This window comes from Ranitomeya variabilis, chromosome 7 (assembly GCF_051348905.1).
Source record: "Ranitomeya variabilis isolate aRanVar5 chromosome 7, aRanVar5.hap1, whole genome shotgun sequence".
Lineage (NCBI taxonomy): Eukaryota > Metazoa > Chordata > Amphibia > Anura > Dendrobatidae > Ranitomeya > Ranitomeya variabilis.
This window is the reverse complement of record NC_135238.1, coordinates 59,320,180-59,330,324: the sequence shown is the minus strand read 5'-3', so window position 1 is coordinate 59,330,324 and position 10,145 is coordinate 59,320,180. Positions and strand designations below refer to the sequence as shown.

Genomic DNA, 10,145 nt, shown 5'->3' with positions numbered 1-10,145 from the left:
CAACCGGGTTAACTGCAGTCTTGAATGTAATGTTAAGAAAAGGCCATTCAAAAATTTGGGGTGGATTCACATGGAGTGGACTGCTCCTGGAGTAATTGCTTCAAGAGCCACCACACACAGACACATCCAGGACATGGGCTGCAAGTGTCGCATTCCTTGTGTCAAGCCACTCATGACCAATAGACAATGCCAGAAGCGTCTTACCTGGGCCAAGGAGAAAAAGAACTGGACTGTTGCTCAGTGGTCCAATGTGTTGCTTTCAGATGAAAGTAAATTTTGCGCTTCACTTGGAAATCAAGGTCCCAGAGTCTGGAGGAAGAGTGGAGAGGCACACAATCCAAGGCTTGAGGTCTAGTGTGACGTTTCCGCAATCATTGATGGTGTGGGGAGCCATGTCTTCTGCTGGTGTAGGTCCACTGTGTTTTATCAAGACTAAAGTCAGTGCAGCCATCTACCAGGAAATTTTAGAGCACTTCATGCTTCCCTCTGCCGACAAGCTTTTTGGAGATGAAAATTTTATTCTCCAGCAGGACTTGGCACCTGTCCACACTGCCAATACTACCAATACCTGGTTTAAAAACAACAGTATCACTGTGCTTGATTGGCCAGCAAACTCGCCTGACCTTAACCTGATCTTCCTGTCAAGAGGAAGATGAGAGGCACCAGACCCAACATTGCAGACGAGCTGAAGGCGGCAATCAAAGCAACCTGGGCTTCCATAACACCTCAGCAGTGCCACAGGTTGATCGCCTCCATGCCATGGTGCATTGATGCAGTAATTGATGCAAAAGGAGCCCCGACCAAGTATTGAGTGCAATTACTGAACATACATTTCAAGAGGCCATTATTTCGGACTTTAAAATCATTTTTCAAGATGGTGTTATAAAGTATTCTAATTTACTGAGATAATGACTTTTGGGTTTTCATTGGCTGTAAGCCATAATCATCAACATTAACAGAAATAAACACTAGGAATAGATGGCTCTGTTTGTAATGACTCTAAATAATACATGAGTTTCGCTTTTTGTATTGAAGAACCGAAATAAACAAACTTTTTGATGATATTGTAATTTTGTGAGAAGCACCTGTATCTATGCTGCACACTGTGTCAACACTACTACATTTTGAAGTTCCTTTCAGATCTATGACTGATTACATGACTTAATCAGAATGATCAGTGTCTGATTGGAGGATAGAGAACTGTGATGCTGCATATTTCAGGCATTAATCGAAAAGAATGCAGTGTTATAGGACATTGACTCCAAACTATAAAATTCACATTTTTAATCAAGATTTTTTCTTCCTAAAAGGTGTCTTATGATCCATAGACTATGACAATCATAATTTTGAAGTGATGTGATATATTTTATTTGTTTCTGGGAAAGTTAGTTGACAATACATGCATGCACATTATCGATATTATCTGGTGGTCTCTCAGCTTTGTATTTCTGGAGAAGTTGATATGGTTAATGAAAAACAATTTAGCCCCAAAGGTTTACAATAAAATTGCACTTCTGTTTCATCTGGTTAATGCATTATTAAAGGGACTGGCCCACAATTGCAAGATAATTTGCAGAAGGTTCGGAAAGCTCTGACAATTCTATATAGTTTTGCAGTCCGCTTACCATTCTGGTAGCTCTTCTCTTATCTTGGTCCAGTTTTTCAATGTCTTTTTTAAAATATGGTGCCCAGAACTGGACACAGTATTCCAGATGAGGCCTAACCAAGGAGGAGTAGAGGGTGATAATTACTGCACGTGATCTAGACTCTATGCTTCTCTTCATACATCCTAGAACTGTATTTGCAATTCTTGCTGCTGCATCACACTATTAACTCGTGAAGTTTGTGATCTATTAGTATATCCAAGTCTTTTTCAGACGTGCTGTTGCTTACTTCTATTCCTCCCATTCTGTTAAATACCATTCTATTAGTCGCTGCCTTCTCTAGTGTTAGCTGTCCCTCCTAGCTTTTCCTTAGTCTTTGTCTTCTCTATTGTTATATATCCCTCCTATCTTTGCATCATCTGCAAATTTGATTACTTGACCTTCAGCTCCCTTATCTAGATCATTTATAAAAATTTACTGAGCCTTGTGGTACTCCACTTGAAGCACACGTCCAATCGGATGTGCAACCATTTATCATCACTCTTTGAGCACGATCATTGAGTCAGTTATGAATCCCCCAAACCGTAGCCTTGTCAATCCCATACTTGGTCATTTTTTTCAATAAGGATTTTTTTTTTGCAAATGCATCGCTGAAGTCGAGATATACTATATCTACTGCATTTCCCTGATCTACCCAGTCAGTGATTCCTTCATATAAGGAAATTTGTTTAGTCTGGCATGACTTGTTTGCTACAAACCTATGCTGGCTTTGGTTAATTACTGTAGTCTTATCCAAGTACTTACATACTGCTTCATAATTTGTTTAAAGATCTCTACTGGTATAGAGGTAAGGCTTACTGGCCTGTAATTTCCTGCCTCCATCTTATTTCCTTTTTTGAAGTTAGGGACAACATTTGCCCTTCTACAATCTTCTGGGACTTCTCCTGTTCTCCAGGATTTTTCAAAGATTCTGGCTAGTGATTCTACAATTTCCTCTACTAACTCTTTCATTAACCTAGGATGTAATTCACCTGGACCAGTAGATTTAAATTAATTTAAATTAGCCAAGTGTTCCCTCACCATCTCTCTGTTTATAAATAGTGTGGAGTCTTTAATTCTTTAGATAGCACTGTGAAGATCAATTGATTTTACAATTGCTTTCTTAGGCTAAGTTCACATTAGCATTTGGAGGCTTTGCGGAGGAGGGCTGCATGCGTCCTCTGTTAAGCCCCGCCTACTTCCACATACTTCTGCATGCGTCCTGCATACCTGTCTTTAACATTGGGTACACAGGACATGCGGATGTATGCGGATGTATACCCAATGTTAAAGGTAGGTATGCAGGACACATGCAGAAGTATGCAGGACACATGCAGAAGTATGCAGAAGTAGGCGGGGCTTAACAGAGGACATATGCAGCCCTCCACAAAGCCCCCGAATGCTAATGTGAACCTGGCCTTAGAGAACACAGATGCAAAATAAGAATTTAAAAGTTCTGCATTCTCAACATCATTTTTGACCCCTTCAACCTTTTCATCCTGTAAAAATTCTATTGCATTTTTAACATTTCTTTTGCTTTTGACATACCCCCAAATCCTTTTTTATTGATTTTGGTCTCCCTTGCAAGCCTCAGTTCATTACTGGCTTTAGCTCTTCAAATTCTAGCCCTGCATTCCTTGCTGACAGCATTATATTCTTCTTTAGACCCCCAATTTCCATTTAATATACATTTTTTTCTTTTTAACAAGTGTTTAAGTTCTGTGTTCATCCATCCTGGTCTCTTTAAAAAGAACCTGTCAACAGGATTGTGCTGAGTAACCTACAGACAGTGTCAGTAACCTCAGTGTCCTGCCCCCTATTTTACATACTGATTATTATATGTATTGAAAAAAAATTACCTTCAGCAGGTGGGTGCGTGATCCGATGTATAATATGAATGAAATAGTTTTATTTAGTCATATACATTGATTCGGAATAAAAAAAATCTTTATCAAAATGCCATTGGCCGTACCTGCGCAGTAGCATCTGTCGGCGATCCGAACCACATGCTACTGCACAGGCGCCAGTGGCGCCATCTTGCCAGAGGAAAAAAATGTTGTCTCCACTAAGATGGCAGCTTCAGTTCCAACACAGTAGCATGTATCGGACCGCTGATAGATGCTACTGCGCAGGCGCAATCGGTGCCATTTTGAGAATGATTTTTTTTTCAGAATCAGTGTATATGACTTGGCCACATTCACACATTGAGTATTTGGTGAGTTTTTTTTTACCCCAGTATTTGTAAGGCCGGCCTCACACTCAGTGTATGTAAATACGGTCCGTTTTTTACGGCCGTAATACGCAGAAAATAGTGATCCGTATGTCATCCGTAGGCAGGGTGTGTCAGCGTATTTTGCGCACGGCATCCTCCGTATGTAATCCGTATGGCATCCGTACTGCGATATTTTCTCGCAGGCTTGCAAAACCGACATTTAATGGATTTATGTGCTCAAATGTTCGTTAAAACATATATACAGTATATATATATATATATATATATATATATGTCATTGAGACACATATATATATATTCTGTATTTATATTTAATTCAGCGCGATATATGTGAAAAGCCGGTAATTCAATTGCCGGCTTTTCATTTCTCCTTCCCAAACCCGACAGGATATGAGACATGGTTTACATACAGTAAACCATCTCATATCCCCTTTTTTTTTTGCATATTCCACACTACTAATGTTAGTAGTGTGTATGTGTAAAATTTGGGCGCTGTAGCTGCTAAAATAAAGGGTTAAATGGCGGAAAAAATTGGCGTGGGCTCCCGCGCAATTTTCTCCGCCAGAGTGGTAAAGCCAGTGACTGAGGGCAGATATTAATAGCCAGGAGAGGGTCCATGGTTATTGCCCCCCCCAGCTACAAACATCTGCCCCCAGCCACCCCAGAAAAGGCACATCTGGAAGATGCGCCTATTCTGGCACTTGGCCACTCTCTTCCCACTCCAGTGTAGCGGTGGGATATGGGGTAATGAAGGGTTAATGTCACCTTGCTATTGTAAGGTGACATTAAGCCTGATTAATAATGGAGAGGCGTCAACTATGACACCTATCCATTATTAACCCAATTGTATGAAAGGGTTAAAAAAACACACACACATTATTAAAAAGTATTTTAATTAAATAAACACACAGGTTGTTTTAATATTTTATTGCTCTCTCAATCCACCTGAAGACCCTCGCTCTGAAAAATAATAAACCAACAATATACTTACCTTCAGATGATCTGTCACGTCCCACAAAGTAAATCCATCTGAAGGGGTTAAATCATTTTACAGCCAGGAGCTGTGCTAAAGCACTCGCTCGTGCCTGTAAACCCCGGGTGCTGAATGGAAAGCAGGATGATCTGTACTTACCTTGAGTTGCGGTGATGCGCCCTCTGCTGGATGTCCTCATATGAACTCGAGCGTGGGAACTTTTCCAAGGAGAAATGAAAAGCCGGCAATTGAATTACCGGCTTTTCACTAACACCGCTGCGTATTTCTCGCAAGTCACACTGCTGGTCCATGTGGAATCCGTATTTTTCTCGCCCCCATAGACTTTCATTGGCGATTTTTTTGCGCAATACGGTGACAAACGCAGCATGCTGTGATTTTCTACGGCCGTACAAGACCGTATATTGCGGATGCGTAATATACGGCAGATAGGAGCTGGGCCATAGAGAATCATTGGGCCGTGTGTAATGCGTATTTTACGGACGTAGTTTATGCGCTCATACGTCCGTAAAACTCGCTAATGTGAGGCCGGCCTAAGCCAAAACCAGGAGTGGAACAGTCAGAGGAAAAACATAATGGAAATATTTGCACCACTTCTGCATTTTTCACCCACCTGGTTTTGGACTACAAATACTGGGGTAAAAACTCACCAAATACTCAATGTGTGCATGTGGCCTAAATAAAACAATGTAATGCACATTATACATGTGATCAGGCTGCAGCATAGGCGGCGGCGCCTGCCTGCTGAAGGTGATTTATTTTTTTCAATACATATAATCAGTATGTAAAATAGGGGGGCAGGTCACTGGGGGTCAGTGACCTGTCACAAGCCATATAGATGAATATACTGTAGATAGAGTTAGGAAGTGAAGAAATCTGGATGACAAACTCTACAGAGGTGAAACATAATTGGAAGAAATCATAAGGATCTCTCTCAGCCTTTTCATGGCTGGTACACACAGGAATTAGCCAATTTACACACACGTACACACGCACACACGCACGCACACACGCACGCACACACGCACGCACACACACACGCACGCACCTACGCACGCACGCACACACAGACACAGCTGGTGATCAAGGTTGCTCAGATTCCAATTCTGTATAAGATGTGCAGTTATTATAGAAGGAAGAGATCATGACAACTATATTATTATTTTATTTTAAAAATAAAGTAAATCAGTCATTCCGGAGAACATTTAGCGGATGTTTCCCCTATGGATATTATCCCATCCTTGCTTCTTGGTCATAGAGATGTTAAGCGATTGTAGATGGTGTTACAATCTGGAAGCAAAGAGATTTCGTCAGATTTCAGTCCAGAAAAAAGGAAATATTTGATACTTATAGTTTTTTTCCTTGATATCTATATACTGTATGTGAATAATAGATCTACACATCATCTCCAGATCCCCATTGAACAGCAGGCTTGGTTTGACGTAGCCCATGTATTACCTTAGTGGAGGGAGGAGATTTTGGTGGCATCCATATACCTGTGCTACCACTTAGTTTGAGGAAGAACATAATAAAAATAGAAACATATATCCGACGTGGCTCATACTGTAAAGCATCCAGATATGGGACATATATACAGTTTCTGACTCGTCTTACATGACTGTACAATAGCAACAATACTCCAGCACAGTACATACCATATTATGATGATGTTACATTATTTGATTATGATGTTGATGTTATTTTTTATATTTCCCTCCTTCAGCCTGCCACTGTTTCACCACCCATAGCTCCGTGTCATCTTCAATCATATCCGGATACTGCTTCTCTGTTGGGAAGGGGAAGAGAAGATGTAAATTGTTCTATGTTTCTATTAGGGTATTACATGCACATGGAGTATGATGGGCACATGTCCTATCTGTGAGAACAGGTAAGTGAAATCCCAGGTCTGAACGAGGCCCTACTAACTCGTAATATGTGCTATAACAGTGACTGGGCCGGTAACTGTAACTCGTAGGTGTCACAAACCTGACTATAAATCGTTACAGCTACAGAATGGAGAACATGTGTAGTAGGCACATGACTGTACTTACCCAGCTTATCTGCAAATGTAGCCAGAACCTTCTGATGCCGACGGTCTATTATCTTCATCCTAAAAATTAAAAGACATGTAACAAAAGCAAAAAAAAAACTGACTAGCGAGAGAATACAGCAGCACCCTGTAAGCGCTAAGATGTATGAAAACATTGAATTTATGACATTTCAACTGCATTACTGCAATATAGAAAGGAAGGTTGGTGCATAAATTGGCCAATTCATGAGAGCCCATCAGCCACAGCAAGGCAACCTTTCTTTGATGGGACTCTGGAGCCCCGGAGAGGCATGTTAAATATTAGGTTTAGGATCCTATCAAAGAAATGTCATCTTGCCCTGGTTGACGGCTCTCATGTAATGGCAAATTTATGCGCTAAGTACCTTCATTTTCATAAGTACATTCTATATAGCAGTAATGCAGTTCACATCTCATATATTTAACCCCTTAATGACCAGAGGTAATTTTGTTTTTGCATTTTCTTTTTTTGCTCCCCTTCTTCCCAGAGCCACAACTTTTTTCTTTTTTTTGGTCAAAATGGCCATTTGAGGGCTTGTTTTTTGCGGGACGAGTTGTACTTTTGAAAGACTCCATTGGATTTAACATATAGTGTGCTGAAAAACAGGAAAGAAATTCCATGTGCGGTAAAAATGCAAAAAAGTGCAATTCCACAGTTGTTTTTTGGGTTGTATTTTACCATGTTCGCTAAATGTTAAAACTGACTATGACTGACCAGGTCATTATGAGTTTATAGACACCAAACATGTCTAGGTTCTTTTTTTATTTAAGTGGGGGAAAAAAAATTACGAAGTTTGTTAAAAAAAATTGCGCCATCTTCCAATACCCTTAGCGTCTCCACTTTTTATGATCTCGGGTCGGGTGAGGGCTTATTTTTTGCGTACCGAGTTTACATATTTAATTATACCATTTTGGTGCAGATACGATCTTTTGATCGCCCGTTATTGTATTTTAATGCAATTTTGCGGCAACCAAAAAAATGTAATTCTGGTGTTTTTACTTTTTTTCTAGTTACGCCGTTTAAAGATCGGGTTAATTCTTTTTTTATGTTGATAGATCGGGCGATTCTGAACATGGCATTACCAAATATGTGTATGTTTGAAAAATTTTATGGTCTTATTTTGAATGGGGCAAAAGGGGGGTGATTGGAAATTTTATTTATTTTGCTTTTTGTAATCTTTTTAAAAAACTTATTTTTTACTTTTTGCATGCTTCAATAGCCTCCATGGGAGACTAGAAGCTGCCATAGTCCGTTCGCCTCTGCTACACACAGGTGATGATCAGATTGCCTGTATGTAGCAGAAATGCTCACTTGTTATGTGTGCCGACCATCGGGGGGCGCTCATAGCAATCCAGCAGTGACAACCATAGAGGTCTGCTGGAGACCTCTGGTTGTCATGCCGACCCATTGGTGACCTGCGATCACATGATGGGGTTACCGATGGGTGAGATTTCCGGCATTCTTGCTGGAAGCACGAGTTAAATGCCGCTGTCAGAGATTGACAGCGGCATTTAACAGGTTAACATCTGCGGGTGGATCGCAATTCCACCCGCGGCTGTTACGGGCACATGTCACCTATACAGATCATCTGTCATGTGCCCAGAAAGGTGCGGGCTCAGCGCTGGAGCCAGCACCAAACAGGGGGAGTGCAACATCGGTGTACTATTGTGCCCAGTGTTGGAAAGGGGTTAATATTTGCACATATCTTACCCTATACAGGGTGCTGCTGTATTCTCTTGTTTGATAAATGCAAAGGATTTAATAAAACGATTTATAGGATAGAAGAGTGAAGGGCAGGGGCAGAGAGAACAGTGAAGTGACCATACTACATTGCATACATATTTAGGCTATGTTCACATGCAGCTTTATTTCTGTAGCCAAAATACGCTCTCTTGGCAATAAAAATGTTGCTTTCAAATTACATGTTTATTGACATTTTCGCTGCATTTTTGCAACCTTTTTTTGGGGGTGCAGATTACATGTATTTTATCTACAGTTCATGTTTAATAAAGTTAGTTTTATTTACCAAAAATGCTTCAAAAACACAATGACGAAGGCAGTGAAAACACTACTAAAGCATTTGTTGCGTTTTTGGCAATGTTTTTTCACTTTTTCATTGCTTTCTGTGGGTGAAAGAACATTAACTGCAAAAACACTGAAAGAACTGATAAGCTAAAGTACAGTCAGTAAATAAATGGCAAGCATGTTCATGAGTTTTCTGAAATCTCATTGCTTTTTCTGGTAATGTAAAAAGCAGCTTTTAGTTTGCATAATTTGCATTAAAAATGCGGCAAAAAACTCTAAAACCTGTAAAACGACACTTTGCTTGTGAACATAGGCTTAGACGGGAATAGGGAATAAAATGTTTTCAGACAGGGCTTCGTTATGTGTCCATAGTGTATTATAAAGTTACAAATCAGGAAACTAAACAACATATTTATAGCCATGATGTCCATTATATATTATATACAATATCTGTAAAGAGTGATTTATACATTTGTCGTGATGTAATAATAACCTTTTCCGGCCCCATATCTCACACTGCCTTCTTCCCGCCTGTCCTCTGTATCGTTCACAGATTGGGATTATTAGTTCCCATTATTATGTCCAATGAACATTTTTCCCCATTTTAATAATATCCCTATTATAACAAATAAGCAGATGTATAAGGTTCAGCTGACAATGACTGTGATTAGAGAAGTGTAATATTATTCCTAATATTGGGTGACATCAGCAACTTACCGGATGTAACTGATAATCCCAGCAGTAATAAAAACTGCAATCACCACAATAAAAATGCAAAAAAACACACTTGTATTAACTCCTGTATGCAAAATAGAAATAGATGGGTTAAAAATAGTTCATGGTATAAAGTCACAACATTAATTATCTGTTATTGAAAGACAAAAATCAAATATGTGCCTCTAGAAACCAAACCTGTATATTACCCCAGGGGCAGACGCAGGCAGATAAGGAAGGGCCCCCTGCAAGAGCAATAGCTCATCATAATGCACATTCCCACTTGCTTTCGAGGTAGAAGTGGCCCCCTTACCTCTCGGGCCTTACCTCTCGGGCCTCTACCCTTGTAATACGCTCTTGTGCCTGGGAGCTTGTCAATCCCATGTTAGACATATACAGATGTGTAAAAGTGTTTGCCCCCTTCCTGATTTCCTATTCTTTTGCATGTTTGTCACACTTAAATGTTTCAG

The 10,145-nt window shown here is 40.0% G+C and overlaps 1 long non-coding RNA gene across 1 annotated transcript; it reads right to left on the bottom strand.

The window, feature by feature from the left end:
* Positions 1-6,016: 6,016 nt before the first annotated feature.
* On the bottom strand, positions 6,017-9,762 carry LOC143784942 (uncharacterized). The gene is made up of 4 exons (XR_013217926.1): positions 9,679-9,762; positions 6,919-6,977; positions 6,523-6,653; positions 6,017-6,157 (listed from the first exon to the last, which is right to left on the bottom strand). It is a non-coding gene; the product is annotated as an uncharacterized LOC143784942 (long non-coding RNA).
* Between the last annotated feature and the right edge of the window lie 383 nt (positions 9,763-10,145).